We start from the raw sequence: 15,837 nt of genomic DNA, 5'->3' as shown, positions 1-15,837 counted from the left end.
GTGACTATGGTTAAGAAGCAACAGCAGGTCAAGTGTAAACTGTTCAGTTTTGCAACAAGCCTCAATACTGTGTGGTTTTCTCATGTAAGTCCTTCCATTCTTTTCAGGGGAACTTATATATGCTTAATAATTTGCACTCTCTGGCTTTTAATACCTAAGTTCATTTTTTAAAAATGACTAATTAATTATACCGTTAAGCAAGACTCTATCAATTGGAAAATTGTATTTCTTACTGTAAAAAATGTGAACCTACAATGGATGCATGCAATGCTGGAAATTAGTGCAACTTGAACAACTCTGTGAAAAGGGTTTTTTGGAAACCATCTTCCAGTATCTCCTCTTTTCATGTATTAGCAAAATTTTGTTTCACTGGATTGTCGGGGCCTGCTTCAAAGTCCACTGAATTTGATTATAATAGTCATAGGTTGGAACCTTATTTTTCCTGCCTGAAAAAAATTATGATCAAACAAATAAAAGTTTAAAACCAAAATCTAGTATATGTTGTTTACAAATTGTCCAAAGCAGAATTAAAAAGAAAAACAACCCACAAGACAAAATTAAGGAAAGAAATTTTCCATTTTTTGAAAGTTTAAATTACCTGTATTGCTTTAATTCTAAACTCAGACAGAACCAGACTTAACTTAGAGCATTTTTCATTAGGAGTGTAAGTCAAATCCTTAATGCTAATGTAGGAGGGTTTTTTGTATTTAATTTAACATACATTTCGTTATCACTTGGCTCAATGCCTCAGGAGTCTGAGCCAAAGCTGTTATACTGTAATATCCATAAAGTTCAGTTTTCTCTTTCACCTGCAATACTGTACTCTCAGTGTAATGCTAATGTGACTCCTGCAGTATAACAAAGAACCCATAATGACAGCAGCAGAGGGGCCTGAATGTAATTTACACCTATTTGCTATATCCAAGGTCAGCAAGAATGCACCTGCAAAACACTCACACTGCACCCAGACTGGCTACAGGAAAATGGTCTACTGAGACAAGATTATTTTGAATAAGAGATTTTTTTTTTCCTTTTAAACTCCTGAAGGTCTTTGTATGAAAGATCATAATGAGATATTCAAGGTAAGCACGTGCATTTCTGTGGTAACAATGAAGGAAACATATTTTGAAACAATGGTAAAGAATTGGAAAAAAAATTCTAAAGATGTATTTAACATATTTATAAATATATTCCCAGAAACCTTGTTTCGTCTTAGCATATTTCATACCATGTCTTTTGTTTGAGTAATAAAACCAACCAGTTACTTTGGAACTGTTGCAGCAGAAGCAGGAATTCCGACCACTGCCCTTATTGCAAAGAGTGCAGCAAGTTCTCTGTCATGTGAAAGGAATGAAAAGCAAACTGTGGTCTTCTGATGCAGTATTTTTTATTAAAGTTTATTGAAAGACATCATAAATATATTTTTAAAAATCAATACATTGCATTCCTCTCTTTTCATTCTCTGTACCAGTTCAGAAGGACAGGCCTGACCAGCAGAGACAGCAAAGACACAACCAACTTCAAAGGACAAAGTCTTTGGTTCAGTTGAACAATAAAATCATGAATCCCCCAGAAAGGTGCAGGGCACAGGCAGACATCTGTGATATACAGTTGCAGTAGCAGGAACTGTGCATAAGGTGAAACTTGTGTAAGTCAAAGGATGCAGGCCATAGCCCTGGCTTCATGGCCATGAAGGGCCAGCAGCTGCTGCAGGAGCCCCAGTGAGGAGGTCCTCAGGCCCCTGTGCCCCTGGGGCAGCAGCCAGATGCCTACTCCAGAGCTTCTGCTGGAGGTTCCCATTGCTGCAGCTCCCCATCACCTCCCTGACCAAAGCTATCAACTCCTCCTCTGTCATTGCTCCAGGTTTAAACTGCTGGCCTCTGATAACCTGTGTTGCCTTGTCTGGAGCAGATCATGCAGCTACCACACACACAGAGCTCCTTTGCCAGGGGCTGGCGATGAGCAGTTAAGGATGGGCACATGTGTTGTAACATCATTTATGTCCACTGCTGTTTTCTGGAGCTGCGTCTGTCTGGACTCACAGATGGTTGGAACGAGGAGTCCTTTCGGATTACAGTCTCAGGGGAATTTGGGATATCCAAGGATGCGAAACTTGGAAGGGGAGCAAGCAGCACCTCCCTGTCTGCTGTCACTCCAGAACAGAGACCTGTGAGTCGAGACTTAGATTTTAAAATGTAGATCTAGCCTGTAGCAATAACTATAGCTGAGAAATAATTTCTAGTCAGAAAAGCTGTGATAGGAAGGTTTTATTAATAATATACACTGCTTCTGAAATGAGAGGTCCCACAGCAGGATATGAAGATTTTCACCCTGTGTTTGGTTAAGCAGAACTGACAGTGTCAGCAATAACACCACCTAGTGACTCCCCAAAATACAGCACCCCCTACCTACCCACCACCTCTGTCTCCCCACTTCCATGGTGGGCCCAAATTATCATTGTTTCAGGAGCTCAGGGCGTGCTTAAGAGAGCACACCCCCTTGAATTTACATTAAGGTGGGTTTTAGACAGTGCTCTGTTAATATTTCAGTGCACTACATTTTATTCATCAGGAACATTTAATGTCAACTTCAGAGCAAATATTCGTATATTCAAGCCTTTAGGTGGTTTCAGAGTACAAGCAACACGAAACGGTAACAGAGATTTCCTGTATCTTTTCATTTCTCTATGGTCTGAAGCAGAAAAATTCAGAGTGAGGCAAACCTTATCTAATCTGAAGATAAAGACTCATGAAAGGTAATCTGAAGCACATGGATTAAAATAAGCTTGTAATTGAAGCTTGTAAAGTATTCTTCTATTCCCAGTCCAAAGCAAATTCTCAGTAGATATTTTAGTGTTGGTATTTTCAGGTAATATATACTGACTGGCAAATCTATTCATGCATTTATATACAATATAAATGTATGAGAAGGGGAAACTGGCTGGACAGCCAAGCCCAGAGAGTGGTGGTGAATGGAGTCAAATCGAGTTGGCGTCCGGTAACGAGTGGTGTTCCCCAGGGCTCAATGTTGGGGCCGGTCTTGTTCAATATCTTCATTGATGATCTGGATGAGGGGATTGAGTGCTCCCTCAGTAAGTTTGCAGATGGCACCAAGCTGGGTGGAAGGGTCGATCTGCTGGAGGGCAGGAAGGCCCTACAGAGGGACCTGGACAGGCTGGATTGTTGGGCTGGAGCCAACTGTGTGAGATTCAACAAGGCTAAGTGCTTGGCCCTTCACTTTGGTCACAACAACCCCATGCAACGCTACAGGCTTGGGGAGGAGTGGCTGGAAAGCTGTCTGGAGGAAAAGGATCTGGGGGTGTTGGCTGATAGCTGCTTGAACATGAGCTGGCGGTGTGCTCAGGTGGCCAAGGTGGCCAACACCATCCTGGCTTGTATCAGGAATAGTGTGGCCAGCAGGAGCAGGGAGGTGACAGTGCCCCTGTACTCGGCACTGGTGAGGCCACACCTCAAGTACTGTGTGCAGTTTTGGGCTCCTCAGTACAAGAGGGACATTGAGGTGCTGGAGCGTGTTCAAAGAAGGGCAATGAAGTTGGTGAAGGGTCTGGAGAACAAGCCTTATGAGGAGCAGCTGAGGGAGCTGGGGTTGTTTAGTGTGGAGAAGAGGAGGCTGAGGGGAGACCTTATTGCTCCCTACAACTACCTGAAAGGAGGTTGTAGCGAGGCGGGGGCCAGTCTCTTCTCCCTAGTAACAAAAAATAGCATGAGAGGAAATGGCCTCAAGCTGCGCCAGGGGAAGTTTAGGTTGGAAAAACTTCTTCACCGAAAGGGTTGTCAAACATTGGAACAGGCTGCCCAGGGACATGGTTGAGTTTCCATCCCTGGAGGTATTTAAAAGAAGGGTAGACGTGGTGCTTGAGGACATGGTTTAGTGGTGGACTTGGCAGTGACAGGTTAGCGCTTGGACTCGGTGATCTTAAGGGTCTTTTCCAACCTTAACGATTCTATGGTTCTATGATTCTATGATTCTACAAGTAAGAAGAGTACATTTTGGGACTACGCTGATATTTTGCATACAATATGAATGACTACATGATCTTTCAGTCGATCATGGACTAACCAGTCTTTCACATATATAGATCAGTTTGTTATCCATCACTGTTACGACTGGAACTAGTACAGAAGCATTTCTGTTTGGGAATACAATGTTCACAGAATTTATTTTGATTAATGCCCAAAGAAAATATCTAGAAACAGGCATAACTGATGATCTGGCTTAGATGAAACCCTTAGTTATATTGCATTCATTACCTGCCTCAAGTGACTTCTCCGTATTATTATGCCCAACCACAGTCTGTTTCAGGTGCCAGCAGCTGGCATATCTGTTTCTGAATCTGAATTTCTCTCCATTGCTGTATTTCCATGGGCATCATATTCTCTGGAGACTGGACATTGCCTTGCCAAATTTAATGAGGTTTTAGTCAAAACTCAGGCGTAACTTTGCTGATGGAAGAACAGCTGAAATGTCCTGGGCTTACCTCTTGCTGCACAGCATGTTTTCCTCAGAATTAGAGGTTTGTTTATATCAATTACTGACTGCCCCTTGGACCCATTTAGTCCCAAGCCCTTATGTAAATGAGTTTGCTATTTATCCACGCTTTTATCATAGAATGAGCTTGTACTTGTGGTTTCTGGTTTCACTTACATAAGGGTAGGATCTGCTGCAGAGGCTTCATTTAGTGATGGCGGTAAGTGCTAATATAGCATGTGTCAGCTTGGCCTTGTAAAAAATCCAAGAGATTTAAAGATCTCAGCCTGGCTAAATTACCATAAAGGAAAATGACAACTGCATATATGTATGCTCTTTGGGAAAAATGAGGGTGCTGAGGGTGCTTTCACCTGATGAAGGAAGGTATGCTACCGGAGCCATTGAGTGGAAAGAAAGGGGTGGTTTTGCCACAACTGAATGTCTCTGAGACTTGGTGTCGGTGGTTTTGCTACAACTGAATGTCTCTGAGACTTGGTGTCCTCTGGAAAGTGCACAGCAGTCAAAGGAAATTTATAGACTTAATGCAGACAAGCAATAAGATTTAAGGATGTGTAATACACAGAATAATAAGCTAGAGCTGTATTTATATCCTTCATCTGAAATATTTAGTATAGCCTAAACTGCATATATAAATATATAAAAAATCAGATACAGTTATTTAGTCACATTCTCGATCATGGCTTAGATGCAGTTACACCTCTCTCATGCATGCCGCCTTCTATTTTTGGCATGGAGCTTTTGTATGTTTTTTAGTCTCAAAGAGTCTTGCTAGCCAATCTGTCTTAGCGCAAGAGGGATATTTCATGGTGCTCATAGTGGAGGATTCACTTTAATCTTGTATTCCCCAGGAAACTGCTGGGCTTTATGAAATGAATCTCTTTATCCTTCCATTACATCTTCTGGCTTAATGCTGGTAGCACTGGAAGTCAGATGGTTCCTGGTCTTAATATCTACACGATAAATTTAAGATTCAGGCATGGTTTGAAAGCAAGCAGTAGTGGGACATTGTATCTGCAATTTAGAATTGTAAATATTTTATCTGCTTTAATGCATACACACATCTTGCACATTCATGACTAATCTGCAAAATGAGGCCAGTTTTTAGACAATGACTGTGGTAAGCTTGAATAGTTTTACCTGTTTGAGTATCTTTATGGGTATTAAAACAACCTGTGCACTAAATATCAACTAATGTTTATCCTAGTGTCATTTCCTCATGCTGGTAACCTTTGTGAATATGCTGTGCTATTACAGCTGAACCTTCTGTTATTTCTATTCACCCAGCATTGTGTGCCCACTGCATCTTTCGTTCTGTACCATGACCCTGAGTCTACGGCATTGACTTTCTGAGATCTGCACATTTCTAATTTGCCAGTCTTTTTTTAGACATTCATCTGTGTTTTGTGGTTTCACATCTTTCCCACTGCTTCTTCTCTTTGTTTACAGCTTCATTGTCTGCTAGCTTTTGGCATAGATATTTTTTTAAATCTGCATAAACACTCAGTGAAGCGTTGTCTTCTGTTTAGACTTGGATTTTCAGTCAAATTTTGTTCAATTCTGTGTGTTTTAACAGTGGCATATTTAAATCAATTGCATTGAATCTTGATTTATTTCAAATGGAATGTAGCTTATGATTGACTCATGAACTTCGAAGGGATTTTTCCCGTGACCAACATTTCATATTTATCATTAAAAACACAAACCTTACCTAGGAACTTACATTCTCTCCCAAAGTATTTTGTAGATGCATTCAAATGTTAGACTTTTGCAGACTTTTGCTTTTGAACTCTAGGGTTGCCTTTGGCATGACAAGAATATAAAATCATAGATTCATAGAATGGTTTCGGTTGGAAGGGACTTAAAGATCACCTTGCTCCAACCCCCCATCATGGTCTATATTAAGCCTATTAATAGCACGCCATCACTAAAAAACTATTAATAGGATGTCACCAACTATGTTTTCTCTTCAGCTAATATACACATCTAAATATCTTTCTATACTTCAGCAAAGACTAGCCAGTACCATTTCTCCTTTTCATTTTGATTCCAGGAGACACTTAGAGCATTGCTCTTCAAACATCTAGAAACTCTCTTTTTCCCAGGAAAGTGCTGTATTCCCAGAATTGATTCCCAGAATCTTTCATGTGCAGACCTCTCTTTTCTGTGGGGAGCAGTGCCCTGGTGGTACTTCCAGCACCACATACAGTTATGCTCACTGTCAGGTTTTGCTTTGTCTACATAGGCATACTTGTAGGTGTACTTATCCTAAGCAATCGAGGAAGAGGGAGAGAACTGCTTAGAACCAGTTTTCTGATGGTATCTTATTTAGTTTCCTGGTTGGTGTAGGTAGCTCATGTAACCTAGAAGAAATGCATATGACTAAGAGAAAGAATGTTGTAATGAAGATCTTGATGGTCAGGATAAAGGGAGTGGAACAAGGCAGGTGGGAAAGTATGCTGTGAAATCACCGCAGAGGCCCAGACAACCACAGACACTAAAACACAATATGTTTTTCTTAAAAAAAAAAAAAAAAAGAAAAAGAAGTAAAAGCTAATTGGGGCTGTGGTGTGGTGGCAGCAGTGAATGATCCCAGTGAGAATGCAAGAGCTTTTCGTCCACTTCAATAACCAGTCAAAACTGTATGAGCACTCTAAATTAATGATTGAGGAACTTCCTTATGCAAAAAAGAACAACAACATATCATAATGTCCACATCCCTGCCTTGGAGGCATCCAGTTGTCACTCAAAATTGAGGTGAGAGGACCTTTGAGCGTGCTCTATTTGTCAGCTTACAAGTGAAGGCAGTTGTTTATTGTTATTCTTTGCACCTTCTTGAAAGTAATAAAATACAGGCTGGAATTTCAGCACAATGTTGCATCACCTAAAACCCATAAGGAGAAGAAACCTCTGAATGTTTCATTACATTCTTTTATTTTATATTTTATAAGATGCTGCAAGGTATGAAAAAGAAATCGTAAGTAAAGGTTAAAAAATGGAAGAGGAAGGTGCATCATATCTGAAATAAAAAATAAGAAAAAGTATAGCGGTGTTCATTACTGGAAAGAAAAAAATGCCTAGAAAATATAAAGAGCAATTATAGTAGATATTTAAGGAATAAAGATAGCAATGGGATCACATTTACTGTGTAGAAATCTGAGGGAAAGAGCTGGAACTTGTAACGGGATAGACAAGAAAGGTGGTCTTGTGGTTAAAGGGCAGCTTGAGGTATGAGAGATCTGATGTTCTCCCTTGACACATCGGGGGGTTTTTTTGCATCTTATGTTGGCTACATATCTAAGCTCTTTATAGTTCTCTGTGTACATACATTCATTTATAAGGAGCAAAAGTAAAGAAAAAAAGGTTGTTTTTTTTTTTTTTTCAGAAAACACACAAAGATTGATGAATGCAGTGACTCCTTGGCTTATTCTGTATTTCCTGAATTTCCACATAGTTTTACTTCATTTGCCTGCACTTGACTGTGGAATAAAGACCCCAAACACCAGTAGGAGCAACCTTCCTGGCAGCACAGAGCTGCTGTCATGCACATTACGGCAGATGAGGAGCCAGCCAGCCCCTTTGCCTGCAGGGACTGAGTTTCAGGCCTAAACCCAGGCTGCACTTGCAGTGGATGGAAGAAGCAGCTCCTCTGTCCATGTCAGCCTGACGCCGAGCTCTTCAGAAAGGGGGCCCAAAGTGCTTTTCTCATTGCTGGAAGCAACAAAAATAAGCCTTTCACAGCCTTCCTGCTTAGCCTGTTTTGCTCATTTCAGTACAGCTGTCTCTAGTCCAGCAGAAAATGCATTAAGAGGGGCTTTTCATAGTAGGAATATTTCACGTCTAACTGTCTCTGATATAAATCCATTTTTTTGTCTGTGTTTTCACAACACTGGCAGACTTGGAAGTCCCCAGAAGCAGGTATGTTCCACAGGGGCTTTCTCACTTCCCACTGCATCAGATGGAGTTGCTCCACTTACATGACAGTGGGACGACTTCTGAAAAGCGCTTAAGGGTGCAGACATGTTGCTAGGGATAAAGAAGCAGGAACTCAAATGTATGGCATGTCGGTCAGTCTCTTGTCAGCGACTGTGGATGTGCAGGGACACCGAGGGAAAGGGAAAGACCCCTGCTGGGTGTGAGTGCATGTGTAAGGAACAGCTGCAGCACTGCCAGCATTCTACAAATTCGCACCACAGCTTCTCCCTGGAATTTGGTCATCTACCCGTGGTCTCAGGTGAACACAAGCCCAGTGTAAAAACTTGACTTTCCTGTTAGGAAACATAATTTTCAGGGCATTAATACCTCTCAGGCATTGCTGGTTATGTTGTTTTTTCTAGTCCTAAGCATTGCAGGCTGAACGAGCAGGAATGCGGCTCAGAGTGGGAGGCGTTAATGAAGAGAAGGGGAGGGGGCTCCATCTTCCTCTGCTCTTCAGAAAATCCGTCTTTGTACTAACATGAATATCATGATTAATAATAATAGCAGCTTATGACTGTTTTGAAAAATTGCATTGCTAGAAAATGAATGTTTCCAAGTTGCTCCAAGGAAGGAAGATTTAAGAGGGGAAAAATATACACAGAACTGAATTTGAAACTATTTACAACTGTAAATGCTGACAGTAATTAGGATGACTTGAGTATTTCAGTGTGCTGTCCTTGTAGCACCTTACCTCTCTCTTCTGCTAGAAAGAGTAGTGCTTTCTATCTTTGGTGAGGAAAATTTAGGAATTTATATATGATGAATATGACATGCTCATTATAGGGTGCCAATTGAAAGGGAATCAAATAAGAAAATCTGTTGTGCATATCGACATACCCACACCGAACCTCTTACTAATATTGCTATGGTAAAGAACTCTTCCTAGATTTTTTCTTTACCTTGTTTTATGTAATTTGAGAATTACAGACAGACAAGATAAGGACACTACACTGCTTTTGCAAAATGAGCTTTTACAAGAAAAATTTCTTCTCTTATTCACACAATAACTTTAAATGTGGGAATGATCAAAACTCGAGAGCAAACAACCTGCCTAACAAATAATGTCTTAATATTTGGTCAAGTTCAAGGCATTAATGGTATCATGCAACATAATTTCTGCTTTCTTGAAAAACAATGGAGCTCATTTAGAAATTGGAATTCCCTGGAGAATGCCATGGAGGTGCAGACTATTAATTACCCTGTTCTATTGTTATCTTTTGTTCAGAACAATAGTGCTCCTGAGGTCCTGTGGAATCTCTCTCCCCTGCAAGGTGTCGGGTTTTGATTAAGCATCATTTCATACAGTTCATTAACAATGTATCTTAAAATGAGCTTTTGATTGAACATTTTTATTGGGCATTTAATATAATTTATGGTTTCTGTTGAAATTTCACATACAACATTTGCCAAGATAGTTATTATATATTTTTCATTAAACAATGGTGTTTTATATTTTCTGAAAGGTTCTATTTTTTAAGTAGAGGAACAGATTATATAAAAATTGATTATGAATGTCGTATATCATGAAAATAGCTCTCCTGGCCATATTTTATTCCAGTGGAGCTACAGCACATAGGTGTACAAGCAGGTCTATTTGCAAGTGATGTCATTTCAGACTGCCATTCTCGAAGCCAACATTTAAGCTTCATTTTCCTATCTAAAGTGCTAGCATTTTAATAAATCTGTCTGCTTTTGTGAGAAGTTATGCCCTAAAGTGAATGAATTCTGCCCATTATGGTTTGTAGAATCATAGAATGTCCTGAGGTGGAAGGGACCCACAAGGATCATTGAGTCCAACTCCTGTCCCTGCACAGGATAACCCCAAAATTCACACCATGTGTCTGAGGGCGTTGTCCAAGTGCTTCTTGAATATTGTCAGTCTTGGTGCCGTGATGCCTCCCTGGGGAGCCTGTGCCAGTGCTCCACCACTCTCTGGCTGGCGAACCTTTTCCTAATACCCAACCTAAAGCTCCCCTGGCACATCTTCCTGCCATTCCCTTGGGTCCTATTGTTGGTCACCAGAGAGGACAGATCAGTGCCTGCCCCTCCTCCTCCCCTTGTGAGGAAGCTGCAGACCGTGATGAGGTCTGCCCTCAGCCTCCTCTTTCTCCAGGCTGAATAAAGCAAGGGACTTTAGCCACTCCTCATACAGTTTCTCCTCTAAACCCTTTGTCAACTTCATGGGCCTCCTCTGGACACTCTCTAGTAGCTTTATATCCTTAATGTACTGTGGGGCCCAAAACACAGCGCTTGAGGTGAGGCCGCACCAGCACAGAGCAGAGCGGGACAATCACCTCCCTCGCCCGGCTGCAATGCAGGGCTTGATGCACCCCAGGACATGGTTGGCCCTTTTGGCTGCCAGGGCACACTGATGGCTCATGTTCAGCTTGCCAGCATCCAGAACACCCAGGTCCCTCCCTGCAGAGCTGCTCTCCAGCCTCTCGTTCCCCAGTCTGTATGTACAGCCAGGGTTGCCGTGCCCCAGGTGCAAAATCTGGCACTTTCCCTTGTTAAACTTCATGTGGTTGCTGACTGCCCAGCTCTCCAGTCTGTCCAGATCCCTCTGTAGGGCCTCGCTGCCCTCGAGAGTGTCAACAGCTCCTCCCAGTTTTGTATCATCAGCAAACTTAATTAGTCTTCCTTCCAGTCCTGCATCCAAGCCCTTAACAAAGAGATTAAAGAGTACCGGCCCCAAGATGGATCCCTGCGTAACCCCGCTAGTGACTGGCCGCCAGCCCAATGTAACCCTTGAGCCCGACCCGTCAGCCCATTGCTCACCCATTGCATTACGTGTTTACCCAGCAAAACGGAAACACTTTAGCAAATGTAGAAGAGCAGCACAAAAAGAGCATGTTTTGTCACACATCAGCTATATAAAGGTTGTAAATACTCTTAGGAGTAGTGTCCACCAGTCAAGCTGAACACCTGAATACAGGGGAAATTATCTTTTAAAATATTTACCAGTAAGTTCAGGCTTTGGCCTCTAGCGGTCTGGGGGACACTGAAATGTGAGGAATCAGGACTGTGAGTGGTTAGACAAAATAACTCTGTGTCTTTCTTTGTAGAACAGCCACATCAGGAACAAACCACATACTGAACGCTGAGTATCACAGAATCACAGAATCCCAGGTTGGAAGGGACCACAGGGATCATCTAGTCCAACCTTTCTGGGAACAGCAGAGTCTAAATAAGATGGCCCAGCACCCTGTCCAGATGACTCTTAAAAGTGTCCAACATGGTCGATGTTGTAGGCCGAGTAGGTTTTAGCTCAGCTAGATAGATGCATATTCATACCTTTCAGGTAGAGAGGACTGTTTCAGATGGGAATCCTGATGGAAAAATCTGGGCATTTTCTTTTTTAACGTGGGAATGTATCTTCATTGTTCATTTGCAAGAAGATTAAAAAAAGAATCTTATAACGCTGAAATGCCATGTTGCAGAGGGAGTGTGCACAGAGACGAACATTATAGTTAGAAACAAACCATTAGCTGGAATTTGTGTCCGGGGAAATTACTGGAATTATTTACATGCACATGTGAATACAGAGGGAAGCGCTCCAACACTGGCTGACTGTTAACATAGTGTGTGAGTCTGTTGGGATGAAATAAGTCAACTTTTCACTCAAATACTCAAAGCAAAACCCAGCAGAACCTTTTGCCGAGATTTGAGACAGTTCAGACAAAATCTTCCATATTTTTTATCTTTTACTTGGACCCTCAAATTTGCTGTTGTCAGTGGGATAGGAATATTAGAACATTCAGTCCTCTTTTTCCTTGACCTACTAAGAATTAGAAAGCACCAAGATTTTTCAGGAAGTCCTGCTATAAATATTTCCAACTTAACTGGGCGTATCCCAGAGGTTCAGATGGTTTGGGATTTGGATGCTTGTCCAAACCAAACCAGAAATCCTTTTAAGAGATATGGGCCCCAGCCACAGCATTCAGATTCAGACTGCTGTTCCTTCTAGAAGTGAGGGGGGATTTGGAGCCAAAGCCTCCTATTGTGCTTGTCTCAAGAGGGGCCAGCTGTAATGTTTGGAGCTGGACCCTTGCTTTATTTCATATGGGCACTGCATTTCCTATGCTCAGTTTAGGATAGAAGCCCACCTCTGATGCTATGGATGCCTCCCATCAGAAATGACCATAAATAAGAACTCATAATTTCTAGGGCAGCCTCAGTCTTCCTTGTGTCTGTGGGTAGAGTAATAGTTACCATTCTGTGACTGTGCATGGCGTGTAGTCTTGTTCTTTAATCTGGTGACCCACACTGTGCTGTTCAATCAACATGGCTAAATTTCAGGGAGTTCTTCACAGAAATTACCTTTCTCACACTGACTGGCAATATCTTGCCATCTTTGAGTCACCTTCCTTTCTCAGCACTTCAGGCCTAGAAGGGACGCTGTGATGCTGAAAAGATTTTTTTTTCAGGTTGTTTTTTTTTTTTATACTCACTGGCAATAGTTTTAATACTACTGTAACTGACAGAGATGTGGAAAAGTGTATACTTATTCTAGGTTTTTAGTGCTGTCTACTTGATAGTGCCTTGTATTTCGATTTTCTTCTAATTAATAGTGCAGTCAGTTTCCCTGCTCTTTTCAGATGATTCACTGCATAAAAGAAAATGAGATGAAATCACGTAAAAATAGGAAAACATAACTCCATAAAATGCATTATATTTCAAGCTGACAGTGCTCTTTTTCCTTCCTTGGTCTTCCATTAATAGATACAATAGATACATATATTCTATAAAATTCTTCTTTGCTGCTCTGTGATCTATCATAAATTTATCCATGTTTCCCACTCCATGCACAGCTTTGCTTACAATATTCTATTTGTCATTTTGCCCATAAACACTTGTGTCTTGCTTCCTGGGGCTGGGAATCACTTCCTTCACGCACAAGTTTTTCCTGAGTGGTTACCTTGTGTGTGAGTCAACCGTTGCTCTAATCCCATTAGAATAAGCCTTTTTATTATATTTCTAATGGAGATGCCAAGATAAGAACATTCCATAACTGATCAGAGGCATTATCTTATTTTTTAACCTTTTCCTCTCCCAACCCTGCCTGTTTCCAGCAACGCTTTACCCTCCCGTGTCACCACATGTCTACAATTAAATTTTGGACAATTCAAGACAAGGAGAACATCTTCACATGTGTTTTTTAAAGTGACTGGCACACTTTTCAGCATGCTAAATACAATAAGTAATAGTTGATTGGTGCTTTCATTCATATTACTTACTGTGTCAGCAAATATCTGTGTTTAAAAAATGGCTGTGTCTTACAAAGAAACAAATTAAACTGGCAGGTTCCCCTGACTAGAAAGCTCATTACTGACCAACACCCTCCTGTGTCATTTGGGTGTGCCTGTGTGGTTGTAAAGCTCTGAAAAATCCAAGGTAAGTCAAAAAGCAAAACAGTTCAAGGAGATACTTCAACCTCAGCACAAGACTTGAAGAATGCAAGGCTAAAAGCAAAGTCAGTGCTAAGGACTTTTTTCTTTAAAACAAACATTACAAATGAAACAGGAAAAACGCACAAAACCCCTGATACTTTATATTCCTCTTTTCATCAAGGGAAAACTGAGGCACAGAAATTAGAAACTGGTCCAAGGTGATGTTAAAGTGTCTGCTCTTGTGCCCTTGGCTGGCAGACAGCATGCTGTCATGCTCAGGGGACATCCTTTCCTGAGCAACTGCTCTTGCTGTTCTGTCTCATTGCCAGCGTGGGAAGGGACGGCTTTTCAAAGTTTCACATGTGCTTGCCAAGCAAAGGTGGTGTTTCATGTGGGGTGGGGGGACATGGGCAACCCCTTGGGCACTGCAGCTAGTGGGGAAGGAGCAAGTCCTGGGCTTCAGCGTCATGTCAAGCTGGGCATGCAGTGAAGCTTTCTGCTGGGCTCTCCTTCTCACACAGACTATCACTCAGTCTTGTGGCACTTTTTCAAGCCTTACAGTTTTGTTTCAAGACACAAAGGGTTACAGCAATGAAGCACTGAGGCCACTCGTGTCTGGGGCACCACAGAGCAGCTCCACTGTGGCCAAGAGGGACATCCTTCCAGGCTAGCTAGAAGATGGGAAGAAGCAATGTTGGCTGTTGGCTTATCCAGCCCTGCAGAGTGAAGGAAGACTGAAATAGCGGCTTTTCTTTTTTGTAAAATTTCTTTAAGCTGAATTTCCTCTCTGAAAATATTTCTGTGTTCACCTGTACCTACAACTGTACCTGTGCTCCTGCAGACTCTGTGCACACAGGTGCGGAGGTCCTTCTGCACCGCTCAGAATATATTAATGAAGATATGGTGTGGGGCAATGATGAATGAAGACCAGATCTGCTAGACCCTTCCTCTGCACCAATCACTCCCCCTTTCCTCTGCCTCTCCAGCTGAGCTCCTGGAAGACAAGTGGATCTGTATTCTCTCCTCAATCATTCCCTCTCTCCAGCCTCTGCTTTCCAGGACATGAAAGAAGGGCTTTACAAAACTGCTTGGAATAAAGAAATGAAGGGGTGATGAGACACAGACAAACACTTTGTGTACATTAGCGTATATTTTCTTTTGTACTTCCCTAAATGGTTTGTGTAGCATGTGCTTTTGTCATGCCTCTAAGGCAAAGAACAAAGAGATGGGGCTGAAAGGATTTTTCTATGTTCTTCCCAGAATAAAGTTTGTTTTTCCCTGTTTGACCTTCAGCTCCCAGAAGACCTGAGTTTAACTACTTTGATTTACTTCCATAATAAAGTGATCGATTAATGTTAAAGGCAGGCTTTATGAGGCCTGTCCTCAAATGGTCTCGGAGCCTGCCATAGTGAGGATGTTATACTGCTATACTCTGAAAAAGGTCACATGAAGGGAATCAAAGACAAGATAAATGATGGTTTACACATCAGAAAAGCTCTCCGTAGTACAGACAGGGAATGTGGAACATAATGTCTCTCAGGGCTTGGTGCAGATGGTATATAGTAAATATAGTCTGAACTGCCTCCCTAGGATTTATTATTGTTGCCGTTGTTGTTTTGGGGTTTTACTTTTGGACAAAGCTGTGCTTTGGAAGTGTGTGACACATGGACAGCCCTGGTTAAAATCTAGCAAATGAAGAGGTCTGGTAAGCTGATCTCAACATACTGGTGTCGAGGAGCTTGCTCTCAGAAGTTAAGAGTTTGATTTCTTATGATTTTCTGTGCTTGGTTTAAAATCATAGTTCACTTTTATTTTCTATCTAGAGTTCATCACAGGCACTTTTCCTTAAAAGAGACAGGCAAACTGGCTAAGAGAATAAGAATAAATCCAAAACTTCAGCCTCTGTCCATATCTATATGCCCTAAAGGAGAATTTATACAGTATCAAATGCCATATGGAACAG

This window comes from Phalacrocorax aristotelis, chromosome 4 (assembly GCF_949628215.1).
Source record: "Phalacrocorax aristotelis chromosome 4, bGulAri2.1, whole genome shotgun sequence".
NCBI classification, from domain to species: Eukaryota; Metazoa; Chordata; class Aves; order Suliformes; family Phalacrocoracidae; genus Phalacrocorax; species Phalacrocorax aristotelis.
Note: the sequence above shows the minus strand (reverse complement) of the source record.